This window comes from Harpegnathos saltator, unplaced genomic scaffold (genome assembly GCF_003227715.2).
Source record: "Harpegnathos saltator strain DR-91 unplaced genomic scaffold, Hsal_v8.6 scaffold694, whole genome shotgun sequence".
NCBI lineage: Eukaryota > Metazoa > Arthropoda > Insecta > Hymenoptera > Formicidae > Harpegnathos > Harpegnathos saltator.
Window position 1 is genome coordinate 2,674,464 of NW_020230531.1, and position 21,644 is coordinate 2,696,107.

General features: G+C 42.4%; 1 protein-coding gene across 1 annotated transcript in view; it reads left to right on the forward strand.

Moving 5' to 3' along the window:
- Pgant2 (polypeptide N-acetylgalactosaminyltransferase 2) overlaps window positions 1-21,644 on the forward strand; it is a 204,843-nt gene that overhangs the window by 942 nt on the left and 182,257 nt on the right. The window lies entirely within an intron of this gene.

A 21,644-nucleotide genomic window follows, 5' to 3' on the forward strand; every position in this document is an offset into this window, starting at 1 on the left:
TCTATTTTCAGACATTTTTAATGCGTGTTTAAATATATTATGTGCTGAGCGAGCACAGTTGCGTAAACTTGTTGCGACCTGTCAGTTCTCATTGCGCTTTTGTAAACTGAAATGATTTCTTGCATTACTAAAGGGTCACGTGTATGTGTATGAATATGCATATATGGCCCTTGTATTCAGATTTATTATTCTATTTTTAATAAAAACTGCACGTAATATCCACGTATAAACTACTCTTTTATTACAGCAGAATTTTTTTCCAAATAGAAAATGACGAATCTTTTTTGATTATGATATTAAGTATATTTTTATCGCATACGATTAATAATGTTAATCACAAACGCAAATCTCCTTCATCGAAGTATTTCCACAAAGTTGTACACATTCCTTTATTCGCGCGAAAATTAGCTTGTGTGACAAATTAGTTTTCGCTCACGATTCAAGTCCCAAGCAACATGTGTCGAGTCAACGTTCTTGTTCGCATTATTCTTTCCGCATTACGGGATCTACTTCCGCGTTCCACAGAATAATCATCTCACGGTATATCCAGCGCTGTAGCTGTAAGGAAAAAAAGTCGATTGTCCCGAATCTCGGGCATGCGACGTCTTTATCCACCGCGAAGCGAAGTCAAATTGGATCACGACCCGTGAATCTCAGTTCGATTTCCTTCCCCTTCAACTTTTGAAAAATCGATCCCGCGGTGTTTGATCGGATAAATGAATCAGTGTCATTGCATAAATATATCACGTATAAAAATGAATGACTTAAAATTCTTAAAAACAAATTATTATATGGATAATGCGAGTGATCGTTCTCATAATAGTTTCGTTGTAGACATACATATAACGTCACATATATATATACATATATATACAGTAGCGTTAACGGGAATTGTCTAATACGCGTAATTGTCTATTACCGTTTTAAACAATTTATGATTAACTGTTTATCTCTTCAATTCAATCTTATCTTGCTTAAATTTTAATATTAATGCTATATCACAGTACGCAAACATGTAGACTAAAAATACGCTAGACAATAAGCGTGTTGTATTAAAGATGAAAAATGTTGGGGACGAAAGAGGATTATCGGAGACTAAACGGGAAAGGTTAACGGCACACGTCCGAAGTTCATCGCGATAGAACTGTTATTTAAATGCACGATCGGCACTGCTATCCGATGTAATCAAGTGACGCATTCACGTGTTACGTCCAACTCGGCAAGCGAACGAACCCCCGGGGTAAATGTAACGTTAAACATAATAAATGCTTAATGTGACGTGAATAATGACAGAGTGTCGCGGCCTTTGTCTCGCGCCCGTTCCAATTGGCTGCTCTCGCGTGATCGCGTGCGGCACGACCAATCGCACAGCGTATTACGCTACCGTAAAACGCGGACGTTTCATCGGAACAAACTCGGACTACCGCGGTTTTCTAGCGCGATCTGAATTCCAGCTCGTCGAGATTCCACAATAAAGGGACCGATGTACGTTTTGTATGATTTGTCGACGGTTAAGCGCTCGTGACGATTCTGCACATTAATTTCGGGACACCGTTCGTAATTTCAAGTAATACCTTCATCCAACCGCTATTGCCGCACCACAGGTAGAGTTCGTTATCGCGACGCCGCGAAATACCTTCCTCATGTTCCGTTATGTTAATATGCACCGGACACGTGTACGTTCGTGTTTTGCACTTTTACGATATTAGACACGCGCGTTCGCGCTTATTGTTATCATCTGAGGATGATATATCGCAGTTGTTGAGCTCGTGTAAAATTTGGGTCGCAATTTGCCAAGTGAAATTAGAACCGTCGTGCGAGTAATTGGTATCGCGCGTCGTCTGCATAACGAAATTTATATACGCTAATTTACAAACCATTTTCTCGTCCATAACTCGAAATTGCGCGACAGCAACTTAGATTAGAGTTACAATTAAGTATGCGAAGTTACGCCTCAATTTGCACCAACGAGTTACGTAATTATGCGAAGTTGTTCCAAATTACTTAATCCATAAGAGAACGCGTCGTCGCGTTCAGGCTTGTGCCCTTCTAAATTTTGAGAGCGTGTAACGAAGCGATTACACTGGCTACATGCCTCTTGTGAGATATCACGAATCGTAATTATACCGCGCGTCAAGCTGGGGGGGGGGTGGGATGAGCAGGTGCTTATAACTTATATAACAAAGTAGCAGATGACAAATAATAGGTGACAAGTTGTGATGAGATGATCACGACGTTAGAGTCACGCACGCAAGTGTAGATATCACTTTCTCACGAAGACCTCTACGAAACCGGAAAGTTGACTCTATATTTACGGCGATTTTATTAAAAGAGCCACCTTAGGCGCCAAGTGTTAAACCCGTTAAAATTTGGCACGCGTTATGCGAAGGGGTTGGCCGTCGCTGGACGCGTGATATTTTAGTTGCACGTCGGCCAAGACCGCGCGGTCGATCACCTCGGGAATCACAATCCGTCCCGTTAGTCGCGATAACGACGAGCCCTGTTCGTGACAAAATCGCATTAACATGCAGAACCATTTATCCCGCGACTGGGACACAATTCGGAGATTGACGTATTCCCGCGCCGCCGTCTGAATGAGCCTGAACGTGAGCTTCGCACGCCCGCGCACATGCTCAGCCTTCGATAGCGTCGTGCGCCGTCGTGCTGCTGCAAACAACAAATAAATTATAAAAACTGGAATCACGTACGCTTATTTACCGTCATTTTCTACGCCTCGGACGCCATGTACGATCTATCCTGGCTCCCGCAGCGAGCGAACCCTCGGGTATCCGCATGAGCTTTATTTTACCTCTCAACTCGGGAGACTCTGTTTTAAGCTGTAAAGTATCACCAAAGAGAGAGAAAGAGAGAGAGAGAGAGAGAGAAAGAGAGATTACGCAATACAAATTTCACAACAATACGACTTCTTATTTGAAAATTGATCGAAAATGCTTATATTAAAATCTCGGTTAATTATCTTTAACCCTTCAGATCCTCCATCAAACTTTGTTGAAACCTAAAAGTTGAAAAGCTAAAGCAACTTTCTTTCTTCATGATCAGTTTATTATTATTTTTTTATTAGCTTAAGGAATTTCGATACAATTTTAAAATTCAAAAGGAGTGAAAAAGGGATTAAACTTCTCCGTCAATTGCCACTACGTCCTGCGTCCTGTAATCCGTCCTGGAATTAACTTCTGCTCATAATTATACTCAAAGGTTTCCAAGCGTATAGGTCAATTGAAAATGCAATATTAACGAATAATTGTGCGTCAAAAGTGACAAGGACCGACAAATGCTGCGAGTGATATTTCGATTCGTGCCGCGCATGAAGCTGTTTGTTTAATTTAATAATTTAATCACTTCAAAGGTCCGAAATATCTTGAGGACGTTGATCGTGAATCCTCGGTTACCGACGTGTTTGTCATTTAACGAGCGACGACGGCTCGTGATTGGTGAGAGGAGACTTTGAAAGTGTTGATTGTTTTGGTACTCTCTCGTATCTTGTGTATTTGTCCGTGACCGAGTCATTACGTCTCGAGTCGCCGAGAGACGCACATACCGCGACGCGGAGCACGTGTACACGCAGAAAAATATTCTGTTGCGACAACTAGAAATGTTCTGTTACATGAGGTTCAGTTGCAGTAATAGAAAATTCTGTTTCGCCAACCGAAGAACCACTCACATGAACAATTGCTTTTTCGATTGAAGGAATAGAAAATTTCGGTCGCGAGAATATAGTGATCACAGTAGAGTATTCGGTTACTCTTACAGAAGGTGCGGAACTATACCGGAACTATATGTAAAAAGAAACGAAATCTCTCCAGTTACCTCGACCGAAAAGATCGCGTTTGAAAAAGTTGAATAACGCAGCCAATGCGATCTTGAACTCGTGTGTGCGTTTTCCCCTTCCACTTACATACTCAGAGACGCTTTGTTTTATCCGTGTGAAGTGATGCGAAGACAGTGGTGAAGCGACAGTCGTCTATCAAAAATGGACAAGAAACTGCATTTCAAGTCTTTCATTAAAGTAAAATACTTCAATTATCAGACTGCATTGTTTTTGTTTTTGAATACTTCTTGGTTTACTTAAATTTTAAAAAAGAAAATGGGGTCACTGCTGACCCCATGCGCCCACTTAAGGGTTAATTGGGCTCTCTCCTCGTCGGCATCGCGTTGGTTGTCATACATTTTTCCGATCGATTCGCGATCTACGCGAGTGTTAGTGTACAAATGTGAGTGCTTGTGACCAGGATGTTGGATCGAAAGCCAGGACGGAGGACGCAGGACGCGAGGATGTAAGCAGTGGCATGTTTAATCCCAGGTATGTAAAATGAATTATTGCGCAAAATGTCTTCGATTTTGCGGTACATTGAAACAAAGTTTCGACTTGGGTGCATATGCATCTTTCGCGAATTTTAACGTCCGCTGAATACATTTTGTATGTTAGTCGAGACGTTGATCACGAGTTGACGTGATGAAATTTCGGATAGTTCTGTCAATTTATCTTAGAAAGATAAGAATTTATCTTGAGGAAAACGTAGGAGAACGTAAGGAGGATCGAAGGAATAATGAGCATAATATAAACGAATGATGCCGCGCTAGCCTCGTAGGATTTGTGTTCGTTCTTAAAAGTCGCGGAAGATCGATCGAGGCGTTGCAATTCTCATTCGGATTTTCTGCTTTTCTCGTAGATTGCTTCACTCCCTTTTATCCCAGAATGCTAAGATCCATCGATTCATTAGTATAATGCTATCTCAGAATTTTTTCCGGTCCGGTTTAATTTCTCTTATCGACGCTCCTATAGCGTCCCGCCCTTATTTTCTCAGTGTTTTCAACGGGATTGCGATCGCGATTGTGCTGGTAAAAGGCATTTAATTTTCTATATGAAAGATCGAAGTAGGTTTATAATCTCAACTATTCACTCGGATGTTTCGAAAATTTCATATCAAGCACAGAACGCGTATCAAGGTCAGGACGCGCCTATTTAGCTAAACAGTTATCTTGCTCAACCGTTTCGAACACGAAACAATAACAATACGGTGCGTAAATAAATTTTACGCCTAGCGGACAACACGATGAGACATGAAATAAGATACAAACTTGTTTTGAAGTGTCAAACTCTTACTTATACATTAAATACTGTGATCAGAAGTCGGAATCCCGATTAACATAATCGATTGGAAATCCCCGACGCTTGATGACCTTACTGACCTTTCCGCTGTGTCTTATCACTCACATCAAGTACAATTAGTTCAATGCCGAATATTAACACATATTTAACGTTATGCACACAGGATATATCAAGCCGTGGTATTTATTTTTGATATCTCAGACTATTCTTACGTGTGGTAGATATCTGCAATCTAACAGCCGTATTTCAATGAACATGTCGAGCGCGTGTAACATTATACCGGTGAAATCGTGATTTCCGCCTCACTTAGAATCGCGCGAGTGTATGCAGCATGTTAAGAAGTTTGGAAGATACCGGCATCGAATGAGCGATGCTGCTATCGGTTTCACTTTGCGGACGGTTTTACATCACAGAGTCACTTGCATTCCCTGAGTAACTGGGAACGCTTGCTAGCCCGCGAATCGTAATCCCCCTGTGGAACTCATTATCCGCCGCTAATCGTTGTAATAAAACGAAGCAGAGTAGTCGGCTATGCTCGGCATGCAGTGAAAGCGATCCTCTCAATTACGCGCGATTATAAGAGTGTTTCAAACTTCTCATCAGCTTTCGTTGGAGGATCTGTCGACTTCTCCTCAATAACGATCCAGTCAGACCGCGAGCGACACGAGGTCTCTTAAATTGCGCGATAAAACGATGATATTATAACTATATTATTACTGATAGATGCTATCTGCTTGCTGAGGCAGGCACTTGGGTGACAGTATGAACCAACTTCCTCTCTTGATATCTCCCATTGAAATAAAATTCACGATCTGAATGATTTCTAACCGAACTAACGTTACAATATCACGCTCGACAACGAGCGAGAACAGAGTATACACAAGAAGTTTGTCTAAGAAAATATAAAGACGGTGCACTTGATGCGCTCGGTTGTTCGTATTCTTTCTTGAGAAACCGTGACCGTTCGAGCGTTACAAATCATAAAATGTACAATACATGTACTACGTTATCCGTGGAATTCTCTGTTGACTAGATATTGATAAAACTGCGGAGTCGCAGAAGTCTTATCACTGGAGGAGCTCGGTTTGTACATTATAAATCTTATCTTGCAAATCTCGCGCTAAATTCCGCGACTGAGAAATTCATGTTTTCGCGTGCTCTTATCGCACAGGCTGTTAAGGTCATTTGGCGAGCTCGCCTCGCGCGTCGTTTTCTCCGTGGATGTATTTTTTCATCGGTTGAGATCGAGTGGCTCGTTCGGAGAGAAAGAGAGAGAGAGAGAGAGAGAGAGAGAGAGAGAGAGAGAGAGGGAGAAAGAAAGGGAGGGAGAGAGCGAAGATGCAGGACTGCGTCCGGTGAGTGACCTGACTCGCCCCGTAATCGTCGATGCGGCGGAGCTTAAACGTGAACGCGCTAATGGGGCGGACTAATCGCGTTAACTTGCAGGAAACGATTCGGTCGTTAAGCATGGCAGCCGCAATCGAAGCGCTGCCGAGTACTGCTTTCGTAGTCAAGTTGATTAAATCATCGTTGTTTGGAATGTCACGCGTAGCTGCTCGTATGGCGCGCTTAGCGCTCGCGCAACAGTCTTGCTGCTCTGAGAAGCGCGCCCGCGCGTTTTACACGTCGCCGCTGGAGAAACTCCGCTTTACTTGCCGGGCGCTACCGTGTACATTTCTAGCCAAGTTGCTACATGCCGTCCGTTAACTCCCAGATGCACTTGGGATGTTGGATTGATCGCGCATGCTTTGTGTATAACTTAATGAACTTCATTAATCCGCTCAGAACGTTAACGTGTTATCCTGCGTAAACATTGCGACGCACTAGACGCACCATTTTACGTATTATTATGCACCGAATGTTAGTCAGAGCTTCGGAAACGCAGCCGCTTCAATTTAGCGCATATTCCGATCTCGTCCAGAAGATTGTGGCACTAAAGAAAATGGGTTCCCAGCAGGTATACTTGGTACCGCCTTATATCTAAGGCGCGACATAAAAGAACGATCGAATCATCGTCGTGCCGCTTCGACGAAACGCATTGCGGTACTTCAACGAAATGGAGCATTTCGAATAAGTTCCTCACGAAGGTCATAACGCGGCCTTTTTTCTCTTTGCAATCTTGTTCCCCATGCAAATAGTTCCTTTAACTTCACTTCGCGGAAAGAACAGAAATGTATGACGTAGCAGTTCCTTCGGCGGAGACATAATTTCATTTTTACTGCTCGCGTGTGTGATAACAACGTCTAAAATGTTGTTTCGCTGTAGGCTAAAACACCGTGTCGATTTTTGTTGGAAAACACGACGGATTTTAAGAAAAAAAAGTGGAAGGGAATCAACATCGCGTCGTTTGTGTTAGTGTTGTTTGGTGTTTGAAAATTTCTCTATTACGTTACCTTTAATAAAATCTGGAATTTTTTTATAGCATTTAATCATTTTTTCTCTGGATAACAAAATGAGGCGTAGCGGAAAGTGCATTTACGAATATATTTGAATAAGGATAGAACGTTGTTTTTACGCGAATGAAAATTGTTTAACCCGGAGTCATTGTGGTGGTAAAATGTTACACACACATTGAGGCGGGTCATGATAGTCCGATTATTGTTTGGTCCACCCTCGCAGTGTCAACTTTGATTTCGGAAAGCTAGTAACTTTTATGGAACAGTAGTCTCTTAATACAGATAATCTGGTGAAATATTTAATGGCTTTAAAAATGCCATGACCCAGCCTCAATGACACCGGGTTAAATAAACGCGATCAGAAGAAGGTACGAACGTTAACAGACACGAGGTAAACGATATTACTATCGTTTCCATCCTTGCCATCCATGCCTTGTAAGTCTAGAAGACATACTCTGTAAACGTTCTCACGCTTTGTTCGCGTTGCATACTACATCCGCTGTATTACATTACCGTCGACGGGAGACGTTAATTATCACGACGAGTAAATGTAGAGCAAGCAAGTAATTCGATTTGTGTAATCATTAGCGTTACACGGGCTCATGATATTCTGATCTGTCGTATACAGGAGGATAAGAAGGTTAATGTAAACGTATTATCAGTTAACAATCACATTATGTCCTTATCTTCATTGAAAGCAAATGCTGTTAGGCTCATTCTGTTCCATTATTCGAAGCGCTAATCGGAATTTTATCGACATTTTCGAGAAATTTATCTCTTCATATTGCACGCGCGTCACATAATATTTTAAATTTTGTAGTTATAGAATATATAAAGGATATACGCATACATGTGTGTATATATGTCGAAATTTATAACATATTACATTAAACACAATAACTCAACGATTTTATCATAATCAATTGTACAGGCTTGTTTATCGCTTTTATTTGTTATCGGCTTCTTATTCAGATTTTTTCTTAATTGGTACTTAATTTTGCTATTTATTTATAACATTGGCGGTAGTTTGGCCCTTTTAAACGATATTATTTATCGCGCAGCAAATCGTTTGGTAATTAACTCCCGATATAGCCGATATTGAAGATATATTATGTTGTAGCCTATGCTTTGATAAACTTATTTAAGCGAGAACAATATAAACTTTTCTCACTAGTAAATTCATATGATTTAGTCGATAAAAACTTTCTGCATTATACTGCATTATTGAATAAATTTCTAATGAAATGTCGGAGTCAGGATATATATTCGAAATACATACTTGATTTAATAATAATTGATTTAATAATAAAAAAAGTGGATTATTATCATCGAGATGCGTACAAATTTAAATAAAAGTTTTTATAAAAAGAAAAAAATTAGATAAACTAGGAAAAGTGTGTGTGTGTGTGTGTATATATATATATATATATATATATTACTCCCGAAGAAAGAGATATTTCTACATATACGTAAACGATTTACTGAAATAAAATTACATTAAATAATATAGTTATGTGCACAAATATCAGGATGATTTTCGTAAAAAGTACAAAGCACCGACAAGTTTAAAGAAAAATTGCCGTGTCTATAAATAATACAAATTTTATATGAAAACAAGTTACAGCGAGCACATTGTGAGTGTATAAATTTTACCACAGTAAATAGCAATGCGTGTTACATTCTCTTAAAACATAAAAGCACGGCGATTATCAGTGTTGCTTTCAGCAGTGCTTTCTCTTATTTATGGGACAAAAACGAGCGTGTCTCGCGCGTAACTTGTGGATACATGTAGCGAACAGCACTCGTTATTTACACGTTTTACACGTACGGATTTGCAATGAACAAAACGCGTTGGCGAAATGTAACGTCATTCGTGCACAAACGGGGCGGTAATACTCGGTGATGTGAGTTCGACGCCCACTCACTGAGTTTCGCAACAATCCACTGGCATTATGAAATAGCTTCGTCTGATGGAATATTTCGAATCGGATAAAAAAGTTTATCTTTATATAAAAGAATTCGCACATGTGACTGTATCGAGCATGAAAAAACTTTCTCGACAGTTTTAGGGAACGTAAAAATTCGCGTATGAAAATTCAAACATCTTTTTTAAAGTTCAAATGTTTGCATAAATTTTCCTTGAAAATTAAGAACTTTTTATAACTGTTTTCTTAAAAATTAAGACCCGATACTGAAAAAGCTATACATACATATATATATATATATATATATTAAAAGGAAAACGAAAAAATAAAAAACGCACGCGATATTCGACAACCGTGGCATTTAGGTCAGACAGACTCGTTGGACGTTCGGTTTTCGACCGGCTATTCGAGACTCGTCATTCGAGTCGCCGGTGCTACGTACGTAAAATCGCTCGAACGCGGTCGTACCGCCGATAATAATTGCGAATCCGAGGTACCCTTGTGGGCACACCGGTTCGGATGCGTTCTTGTGTGCGTATGTACGCGTGCGTGCGCCCGGTAAAATAGGGGTGATCCGCTCGAGGACCGGTTTGAAATGGGTGCCATTCCGGTGACCCGATTCTCGCGCGCGCGACTGACACCGTCGTCGGTATGCGTGCACGTGTGTCTTACGACACGCACGTGCATCCGTAACCGTGCGCATACCGTCGCGATATCGAGCATGCCAGGTATTCTCCGCCCGGTGGAATGAGACGTTCTATGGCCAGTTATCAAAAAGGAAAAATCAAACGAACCGCGGCGAATGAAGCCGTGAAATCCCGGGATTCTTTGGAGATTTTTAACCCTTATCTGAATAACCTTCTCTGTCCTAAACGAGAGGAAAGGGGAGCTCCCCTCTCTGGAATTACTCGATAAAAATGCCGACGTCAAAGGATCTTATATTATTTAATAAAAACGCGGAAAGGATCTTGCGACACACAATAACACAAGGGAATCGTTGGAGTTTGTATATGTTGCTTTCTTTCTCTTTTTCTTATTTTATTCTGCGACCGTGGAATTATTATGACTGCATTAACTCGTTCTCAATTGTCCTCAATTAGAGATTTAGATCATGACGAGTCTATTCATCGTGTATTTTCATTTCCTATGTCATAAACAAGCGTGACGCAATATAATTAATTATTTGCTTGCATGTGTATGCGCGATTACTCGTATATCAATTCGATTCCGATAAATCTCCCGTGGTTTGTATTGTTTAGCGATTGTTGAAATGATAATATAACGTTCGTTCGGCTTAAATTTGCTTTCACATTTAGCGACTATTCGAATGATCCGTCGTATCAACCAAAATCGTATCAACGATAAATAACGGACCTCCCTGTCGCTGATATCGTCAGCGCAGAGCTTTAATGAAAGGGCTCGTTAATGCGGATGAAGTTATATCGAGTTTATCGACGTACTTTGTTATTAGAGACTAATTCCACTGGTTTCTACCATTATCCTCGCCATCGGGTGGTGTTTATAAATCGATACGGATAATTCCGAAATATTGACGGCGCTGCAAAGTCCCGGCCGGAATACCGGTAGTTTCGTGCAAATTCGAGCGACATGTAGGCGAATTGCACGTAATTTGAGCAATTTTCAAGATTTCTTCCGAAAAGAAACCGCAACGCTCGGCAATATATCTCGCCTTCTCCGCTCTAATCGCTGCTCGGATTTGCGGTCCTATCGTTGGACGTGCAACCGCGCGGGATTAGCATCTCATCGTCGAATTTCGGATCGAGTCTCTGCTTTTCCGGTCGGCTTGTCATGCCTTCCTGCTTGAATACCCTCTGCCGTCCATCTTTCCCTCACCGTGGCCGCCGCACAGGCAATCTTCTTCGTCCCGCATCACGTTAACCTACCCTATCGCCCGAGGTTAATCCTAGACGTCCTTGTGCGCGCGCGCAGCAGTTCTCTGGCTGGCCCGCGCAAATATTTAGTTAATGTCTATAACCGACATGCGGGATCCTACGGCCTTTGCACCGGTCGGCGGTAACAAGGCGGGTCCTCGAAACGCCGCAAATCTGCATATGCATGCTCCGCGCGCGTACGAGAACGTCGTTCGGGTTCGACTTGCCCTTTCGAATCAAGCTGCAAGCTGCTTTCCACGTTGCTCTAGCAAAGCGTCGGCGAATGTACGTACGTACGTCGTTCCGTCCTTCCGTCCGTCTATTTCGACCCTTTTTCCACCGTGCCTTCTTACGAAAATGCACGCAAGCTGTTTAAATAACCGGAAATTGTACCGACCACGATGATATGTGAGCTGTGTGGACGTTGCCGTGGTTTTTACATACGTGACGTCAGCGTCGTAAATAATGTTTAGAAAAGTCTCTCTTTCTTTTCCTCTCTCCTCCCCCCTCCCACCCCTCTTTCTTACTCAAGGAAGCTCGCAAAGTTCTTCATTACGGACACGACGTCGATATCTCGTCGTCATGAATTCCCTTGACCGCTAATATTATTTCTGGACGTCAACGGAGAACCGAGTTATTTTTCAGGCTTTTCCTTGTATATTTCGTTGCTCGCATTCTTCATACGCTTTTTAGGTTGTATTGCACCCTGTGTGCGGGTTGGATGGTTGCATTTAGAGTACATGAAGAGAAAATTATTTTAACTCTTCCAGAGCGAGAGAAATATCTAGTAAAATAAATCTCTCTCTCTCTCTCTCTCTCTCTCTCTCTCTCTTCCTCTTTTTACGGTTGCTTTTAAATATTGAATTACAATTTTTCGTCTCTACGCACGACGTTACATACGCGGTAATAGAGATGAAAATGCTTTTACAGCGAGGGAAAACTCCGGTACGGTTCTTGACAAATGCTACAGCGATTGCGCGAATATTGGGATCTCGTGTGTCCGTGAAGCGATATTAATACTTATAGTGTATAATTGTTTTTTTCTTTTTTTGTTATATCACACGCATCGACGTGTCGTGCGACCGCCTTTTTCTCTATTTATCGTATGACGTACCACAGCGCTTCTCCACGCTGTGCTGCGTTTTTACCAGATCACTATTAGGGACGTTGGTAGCCGACAGCTTTTGAAAAAAAGTACCTTGCACGCGCGTTTAAGCGTGAAAATTCGCTGCTGCCGTTCGTAGCTGCGAGAGCGCGCACAATCACGCGCGGTCCACAATTGTCCGTCAGGGATCGGCATCGTTGCGGAACTTAGTCTACGGCTAGAACGTATGTATATTGCACGCGATGCGCGAGGGTTAGGCGGATCGCCCGGAGGTTCATTAAAGCGGCCGATTCGATCGTAGCCGGAACGCCTACGCACGACGGTCCATAAATCCAGCTTTGTCAGCAACTAGAAATCGTTAATTTCCGGAATGTCACTCCGCGCGCTTCATACGTTTCAGCGTCATCGTCCTTCCTCATCGCGTTAGCCTATAAAATAGGCTATATCACGATAAACCGCCAGAACGCAGTCTCCGGGTATTAAGCGCCGTTCTAAATTATCTCCCGCGAAGCCTCTCTCCTCTTGTACAGCGTCATTGCAGCAGCGCTAATAACGACGCAGATCGCGTTTCTTCACGATGCTAATCCGCTAGCAGTTATATCTCGTTCGACAAGAGGAAAATGTACGACGGTTAATATTCAACGTTACCTAAAAATCGTATGTTTTTTTTTTGCTTGTCCAAAGCTGTTTTAGCTATAAGAGAGCAAGTCTCGATTAATATTAGAACGCGCAGACGAGAGAATTTCGCAAAGCTGATGCACGTTTAAAGAAAATCCCTCGGTCAGAAACTGCCGTACTTTACGACGAATGGATGCGGATAAAATCGCGATTGTCTTACGCCACGATTCTCCAAGACCGTTTTGACGACAATCAAGGTCGTAGACGAGCTACCTTCGTGTCGACGTACCCTCCAGCACATCTGCAAATGACATTACGGAAATGAAGGTGTGAGGGTCTCCCGTCGTCTTTACATTTTTGCGCTTTCCTTCGATCTTCTCTTCTCCCCTAGCACATAAGAAGGCCACGGGGGACGAGTACAAGGGTGGAACGAAAGCGTTGCAAAGTTTATTTGCTTTGCTCATCGAGCGGCTAAAGAATGCCGGTGAATTTTACGATGAAAATTTTCTTCCCGGCGATGCAAACGGTTTCATGCAACACTTTTTACCACCCGCTTATTTCCGTGCTTGAATAATTCTTCGATAAACTTGATTAAATGAACGTCAGGCCTGTATCTTGAGACGCAACGTCTCTCTACTTTTACTTCCCAGCTCCGTGTTAGGGCAGCAAAAAGCTTTAGCCAATGGGGTCGGGCTATCAGACAACCCCACTGAACGGTGCTTCTCAACAGGGCGCTGTGGGAATTCTGTCAATTACTACTTTTTGCATGTGGTAGAAGTAGCCGCACATACACACACGCACACGTGCACAAACACATAGCGGAGATCAAATTAGAAACCTGAATGTAGGATTTCACAATCGGCTTTGTGTTAGATCATTACTCCAGATTTTCGATATCGGCCTGATACTGGGCAACTAGTACTTACCCGGTATTGGATTACACTCGGATGAAAATCCAGGCCATCTGCTGTTAATTTTCGATCCCTTCCCTTCCCTTTAATAACATTGTGAACGTATTTCTTATCGAAGCGTTGAAGCCTCTTTTCCGCGATGCTGATTGGCCGTCTCGAAGTCGCGTTGCGGCCGGCTTCGTTTGCGGCTGTCATCGCGTGGAATGACAGCTGAGTGACAGTTTTTGTATCAGGGGATCTCTTTTAAAAAAGGTGCGTGAAATCTCGATCTCGAATATATCGAAGCGGGTGAAGAGAGAGAGACAGGGAGAGACAGGGAGAGACAGGGAGAGACAGGGAGAGACAGGGAGAGATAGGGAGAGACAGGAAGAGACAGGGAGAGACAGGGAAAGACAGGGAGAGGCAGGAAGAGACAGGGGAAGAGAGAGAGAGGGGGGAGGGAGGGTGATAGTTAAAGAGAAAAAAAGAGTGAGGGAAAGTAATAGAGTGATGGAGAGAGGGAGGGAGGGAGAAGGGGGAGAGGGATGGAGGAGTGAGGAGGAGGGAATGGGAGTCAGCCTGTATATTCAGTCTTGAATTCATCTTCAAATGCTTTTTAGCCAATAGAACATACATACAGCATCTGAAGATGAACTTAAGATGTCTGGAATAGAAATGTTAAACATCGAAATTCATTGATTATACGGTTACGTGTTAGCAGAAAATATGTCATGGAATTTCAAACTGTATGCGCCTAATACATCGTATGTTGGAATCGGATATTATTAAACTTATATTACACTATAGGGATTATTTTTATGATTTATAATATTTATTTTAAACTTTAATATGAACAAGCTAAAATGGTGCGCACGTAGCGCGCGCTTGTAGTGTTCTAGTAAGATAAAATTTCGCTTGCAAGAAAGTGAGTCTCTCGTGTAATACTTGAGTTAGCTGCATAACATTCATTTTACCGTTTGGGAGGATGACGGATTACGCGGAAATTTCAGTGAATTTCAGTGTCAGTGTGAAGTTTCTCGTACGAAATACGCGCGAAACTTCTCTTAAGTTTTGTTTGATGAAAATACGTCTCTCTCTGTTCTCCATATCCAAATATATTCTGCCATCTTTATACAACGATGTATCGCGCGTACCACAAGACATATCACAAAGACGCACATAACACAGGTGTCATGCCTTAAGACATATGCAACGAGCACATGCACACGCGGCGCACAAAGTAGAAGAGAATATTGGCGTCTGTTTCATGTTCGTATGTCAATTTTTTGCCGGAATACAAACGTTTGAGCCGTATGAACCTTTTAAAAGCGACACGCGATCCTTTGCTGTCGACCAGCGGCTCGTGCGTAGCGCGCATTGTAGGACGTTCACACTTCCTACCTGACACCTCTCCTTTCGAGGCGATGCGCTTGACTGAGCAGAACATGGGAAGCATTGTCTGCGCGGGCCTTAGTCCCTATACGCGATTCGCCGCTTGTCGCTTTCTTCGTGTAGAAAAGTAGTAACGACGTGCAATAAATTATATACGAAAAGTCAATCCGTCCTGTTTCCAGTCAAAGGAGGCGGTCGTGACTTTAAGGTTATCGATTAATTTAACCGTATATTGCAAATTCGTTTGTTCTCTTCTCAAGCTGATAAATTTGCGATTAAAAGCTCGATCTCGATTTAAATACAAGAGACTCGATAAGCAATGAAGTGATTACATTGTAAAAAATATAATTTTTTATCTTTATTATAGTAGCTTATTATATAAGAAAGAGAATTTTATAATTAATTTCTCTCTCTATGAGCTGTTTTAATTTTATTTTTTTATTTGTATGATTCTTAGTATACATTTTCATATACGCTATAATTATATAAATATATAAACATTTTATTAAAATTCAATTCAGTGGATCAGGATAAAAAAGTTCGCGGCTTTAATTTCATTGATCTGCCTCGGATAAAATATTACTACTATCATCGTAAGCAACATCACTTCTAAAAGTTATGAATCATGCAGCATGAATGAGCATTCTATTATTGCCGATAATAACATAGCACTCCGTAACAGATTCTTAGCCAATGATTGACAGTCGTAGATCGGTCAAGTGTTTGCTCTTTTGTAACGGTTATAACGTTTATTCTATACGGGAAGTTATTTGACTACCGTTTGAGTTGCTTTGTCACGCGGAATACTTCTCAACGTCCACTGAGGCATTTCTCGTCCATTGTCAGAGACTGACGTTTTATCGCGTGATTGCACACGGAGTAATATTCGCGAATATAAAATAAATGCAAAGCGATAATCGCATCGTAATATATACGAAAAGCATTATCTCAGAATCGGAAATTACCGAGAAGAGAGAGAATTTCTCCGCGAGAGTAATTACATCCAACTAGATTTTGTCTCTCACTTGAAAGTGCTTTCCTCTTTCGAAACAAAGGAACGAATAGAACAATATTGGTGAAATCGGACATGAGAGAGCTGCCTCTCGACGAATGCATGCCTGCAGGCGTCCCACGATTTGTTCGCTTCTTTAATATCTCTCGGGCTGCCGTATCTTCCATAGATTTCCCTCGGACAAGCCCGTATCGGTCGGCGCGAGAGAGCATGAGATAAGGGTTGATTTTCAGTCGAAAGAAATTCGCGCCTGGGATAAACGTGCCGAGGGCTTTATTAGGTCGTCAGACAAAGGGGTTGGTGCCGCTTTGGTATTCCTCGCGAAGCTAAGAGAAATCTGGACTAATTAAAGCAAAACGTGCGCGCCGACGACGTACGGTTTAATTGTACTTTTCTTCTTTCCACCAGCTGCCGCGTAGCCGCGCCTGCCGGGGAAGTCGGCTCCGTATTAATGGCGCAGATTCTTTTGAGAATACATATGAGTCGACGGTACTTTGTTAATTCCGCACTCTGACGTTTTCGTTTTGACATTCGACGTGCCGCGCCGTCGCGAAGTAGCGATGTTTCTTTCTCTCTGTCGGTTGATCAGTGTCCCCGTTAGTTTAACGTTTTCGATTCTTCTGAAGTAATTTGCAATTTGGCAGAGATAAGTTTTGGAATTAGTGCCACCTGCGACAATTAATTAAGATAATTGCATCGCATTGAGTTTACTACTGCCTTCTTTTTCAAGCACTAACCTAAAGAGTCGATTTGTTACGATTGCTTAAGCGACGATATTAAGTGAAATGATTGAACCGGTATACGTGTGATTACACTTGATAGTTTTAACATAAGAAACTTCGTTAAATTTTTCATAAAATTCTCAAACCAAACGCGAATTTTGGGAAAAAGTACCGCCGCCGCAGGATCAATCTGAAGTAATTTTCCCTTTTCAAACATTTCCATAGCTTTGAAAAGTTTCGGACCTTCGTTAAGTAACTCGTTTGCTTTGCGAGTCGTTTCTTCGCTGGTCTTCAGAATTTCGCCGCGTCGCCGTTAGAGTTCCCGCCGAGGCAAATACATTTTTTCTCGATTCTCCCGCAGTACGGCATCCACCGAGCCTCTTTCTTTGGCACAACTATTTTTCTCGGTGCAAATGCCTTTTTTTCCGGCGGCTTTCCATTTGTAACACGGCACATATTTTTAAAGAAACTTTTTATCTCATATTCGCTCGTATTTTCAATACGTATTTTACTTAAAAGTCGGCGTATCACAAAAGAAAAGATTATATGAATAACGAGCGTTGTCGCGTTTCCCATATTCATTACAAAATAACGAATATTAAGAAGCGATATTGTTCGCCTCTTCATCACTTATATAGACAGTAAAATTCTTTTATCTTTTATTTTTTCGGTATTCACTTCGCTTCATTTTTCTGCATACTTTTTCGAGCAATTTTTGTTACTTCTTCCGTTGTAATCTTCCGCGGATATTCCGCCGTATCGCGCTGGTCAGTTAAGCGGTTTATTACTGTGAAAAAATGTTATTCCCAAAGAACGAGGCTTTTCCTATTTGCGCAGGTACCGTAGATACGGGGTATATTACTATCTTTTGAAGCATGAACCGAAAGCCGATTCGTTGTGATTGCTACCTAAATGAAATTCCCGAAGGATTGATACGACTGATACGAAGAGAAGAAAATACTATATGTTCTAAACGTTCTATCAGCTTTTCCGATATATCCTTTTACCATCAAAGCACCTTTCTCGACATTATTACGACCATCGGCTTAACGCCGACCGCAGGTTCCCACGTTAAAACCCATAATTAAATAGGATACGTAAGAAAAAGTTTAATAGAGCGTGGCAAGGAACAGCAGCGCGAATTAAATTACGAATTGAGTTTGAAAGTAGTGTGCTAATATTTTCTTAAATGGAAGAGGAGAATTAAAACAGAGGTAAAGCGTGCAGTCCCTCTCTGCTCCCGGCTTTATCCATACGTTTTAATACGTAAACACGGGACGGTCGGTCGGTCGGTCGGTTTCTAATTCGCGTAGAATTTATTCCTCATTATTCTAATTGGCACACTCTGGTGTAAAATAGATACAATTTCGACGATTACGCGAGACAATGTGGTGGTAATGCAATATTAAAACAGCTTAATCGCGCACGGGTTTACCGTAATACAATTATCGCATCTTATCATATAACTCCGGTAGTTTCAACTGTTGCGTCATCATCGCGTTGTCGTATCTCGTGCGAATCTTATCATCACTTGTGTTTTCGAAAAATCGCGGTTTCGGTCGGCACGTCAGAAAGTATAGCGTTATGCTCATCCATCACCCTCGTGCATTAATTCAGCTAATACCATTCTCTTAAAACGGAATTCGAAATTAGCCGCTAATACGCGCGAGAATCTGCCGCCTCGTCCTTTGCTGCAGGTGTCTTTCAGCAGTATTTGACACGTGCATAGCGACCTAAAATGTAGCGGCGCGCAAACACACGGTAAAGTTCTCGGATAGCTTCGGCGATCTCTGATCATTCGACGGTGAACAATTACACGGACATTTGGTACGGCACGTTGCGCGCCCATGCGACAATAGCTTCCTAATGCTCTTAATACCTGCCATAATTCCGAGCATGATGTTCGTGGGTGTACATTTCGCAGCGTGGCGTTGTGCGGCAACGTTTCAGCGTAATTGGTCCGGCCACGCGGACGAGATTTGCCCCACGGTGTTTTCTCGCTCTCCCGGTGGGATTCGCCGCCCAGCGATTATATTACAGTGTTAAAGCGTCGCTGCACGCGTAAACATGCGGCGTAATGAGTCGGTTGCATTCGCAGACACGAATGGTACAGGCCACGCAACGCCATTTTTCTCTTTTTGCGCGCGGCCCTCCTCGCGGACGCGATTCGGAGCATGATTTACGCGCCAAATCGTAGTCCTGGTCGCGTTACCTTTCTGTTTTTTTTTTTCCTTTTTTGCGTTTCTGCAGCCGATGAAATATGGTAACAAATACAAATGGTGTAACCAACGATAGAGCGCTACACGACGATTAGTTGGATAATATGAATCGAGAAGCGATGCTCACAGTGCGCGTACGCGATCCCCTATGACGTATTTTACAAACTAATGATCGATATGTGACGTCGTCGTTAAGGATAATAATAATTAATAAGAGTCCCGACAATTCCGACATTGTTTGGGACAATCGTGGTGTTACGAAGAACGTGATTTTCAAACGCGTACGATCGTAGCTCTCGTAGGATTACTCGCGTGATGTTCCGCGGTTCTGTAACTTTTTTTTTTTTTGAAGGGTATTATACGGCAGGATTTTTTTTTATGGTGTACACGCATGTATGTGTGAAAGCAAGAAACCTCTCGCGTTTTCAACCCGTCGATTTTGCACCGCGAAAAACATTTTTCACTCTTTTCACGCGAATATCTGGTATACTCCTGTCACCAGATCTAGCAGCAACATAGCACACGGAAATAAGGGAAGTTTTACCGTGTTTGTACTTTCGTAGCTCCCATTTATTTAGCAATATCGCCGTATCGCAGGTACAAAGCCATAGGTCGCAATCTCGTGCTGCGTAATATCTCAGAGGGAATTTCACGAACTTTAGAAAGATGTCACGCGAATAGTTCCTTTCCAGCAAGTCCAGAATAGATCAGACGAAATGATAGTCATTGAGCTATCGCGGTTTTAGCAATGAAAATGTTCAATCTCTGATGAACATATTGTACAATCAACGTACAACATAGACACGGTGCATTCTTGTTTCCTCTCTAATTCATAATCGTTTCAACCGTTCAATACGAAATTCTTCACACTCAGCATCCATGTAGTTAGTTAGCGAAAAAAATCCGCGAAAGAAATCTTTTACCAGGCGGAATATTTCCCTACTGCGTCCCGCTCGCGGATGTTCACTGTGAGTTTTCTATCTTTGTGCGCACGTGGCCCCAGATAGCAGCGGGGGAAACTGATAGTAGTCAGGTCGAGACGGAGGATGTTGCAAGGGGGAGCGAGAAAGATAGTACCAGATAAAACTCAAAGTGGTTGAGAAAGGATATACGTTCACTCAGTATGCCTCTACATATATGTTATGTGTTTGTCTGTGACAGTGCGACCGTGTTTACGTGTGTGTGTGTGTGTGTGTGTGTGTGTGTGTGCAACTACCTCTGGAAATGCGCCGAATTACCGCAATGCGCAGTATTTATCTGTTTTAATTTTATTTCGCTGCTAGCCTCTCTCTCGCGCGCATTAATCACGATTAAATAGCCTCCCCCGCTCGGTTCTGGCGGTAGGGAAAAAAGAATTCAAAATTTTATGAGCCGTTTCCGAGTAATTACGGGCGGCGCGAGTCCTTCTTGTTAAAAAAGATCGAGGGGTTTCGAGTGTTTCCGGTCTGGAGAGGTCTCGAGATAAAACGTCGCTTTAGACGACGCGACGCGATGCGACGCGACGCGCCGCGCGGTATGCTCCTCTGGGAGATCATCGTTTATTATTTTTAACGCACCGCTTTTTACGGTACTTATACGAGAAAATGAGAAGGAATATCGAAAAACTAGTGATGTCGTCGGCGATGGTAATTTCGATATATACGGCTCGCTTGTTCCGAAAGTGGCAAAGAGCAAACCCATATGCGCGCAATGCTTTTAGACCAAATATCTCACAGGATTGTTGAAAAACTTTTGGCTACTAAACTCTTTTTCTCTTTCTGTGTTTCAGGTAAGTCGCAAGAAGAATACCTATCGAAACTTTTGAAACTGCGGGCGCAGTTTGAGATACTCACACATAGAAGTGCGACTGTACGGTAACGTAGGAATGAAAGAATTTTATTGCCGCTTTCTCAAATAATCGCGAAATGGTATAAAACGTATATCGCGAAAAAGTACGTGTGCACTTTTCGAAGTGGGGTCCGGTGTCATTATTGTCACCCGCAATGAAATTCCGGAAATTTCGCGACGGAGCCGCTGCATGTCCCGCGTGGACTTTATGCGCGGTACACGCCCCGTTCTCCGCGCGTAGTTTCCTTGCTGGGAAATTCCTTTCGGACAATAAACCGTAGATCATGACAAATAGCCGAGACGCGATGGGCGGTGCCGGGTAGCATCAAGCGGGTTAATTTTTAACCCCCTCGTAACCAAGAGATTTATCGCGCCGGCCTTTGTTAAGCCGACGTCCTATATATGCGTCGCTCTACATACGCGTCGCTCTGTACGTGCTGCTCTCTCTCTCTCTCTCTCTCTCTCGCTCACTCTTTTCTCTCCTCTGTATCTGTGTTCGCGAAACGCGAACGCGC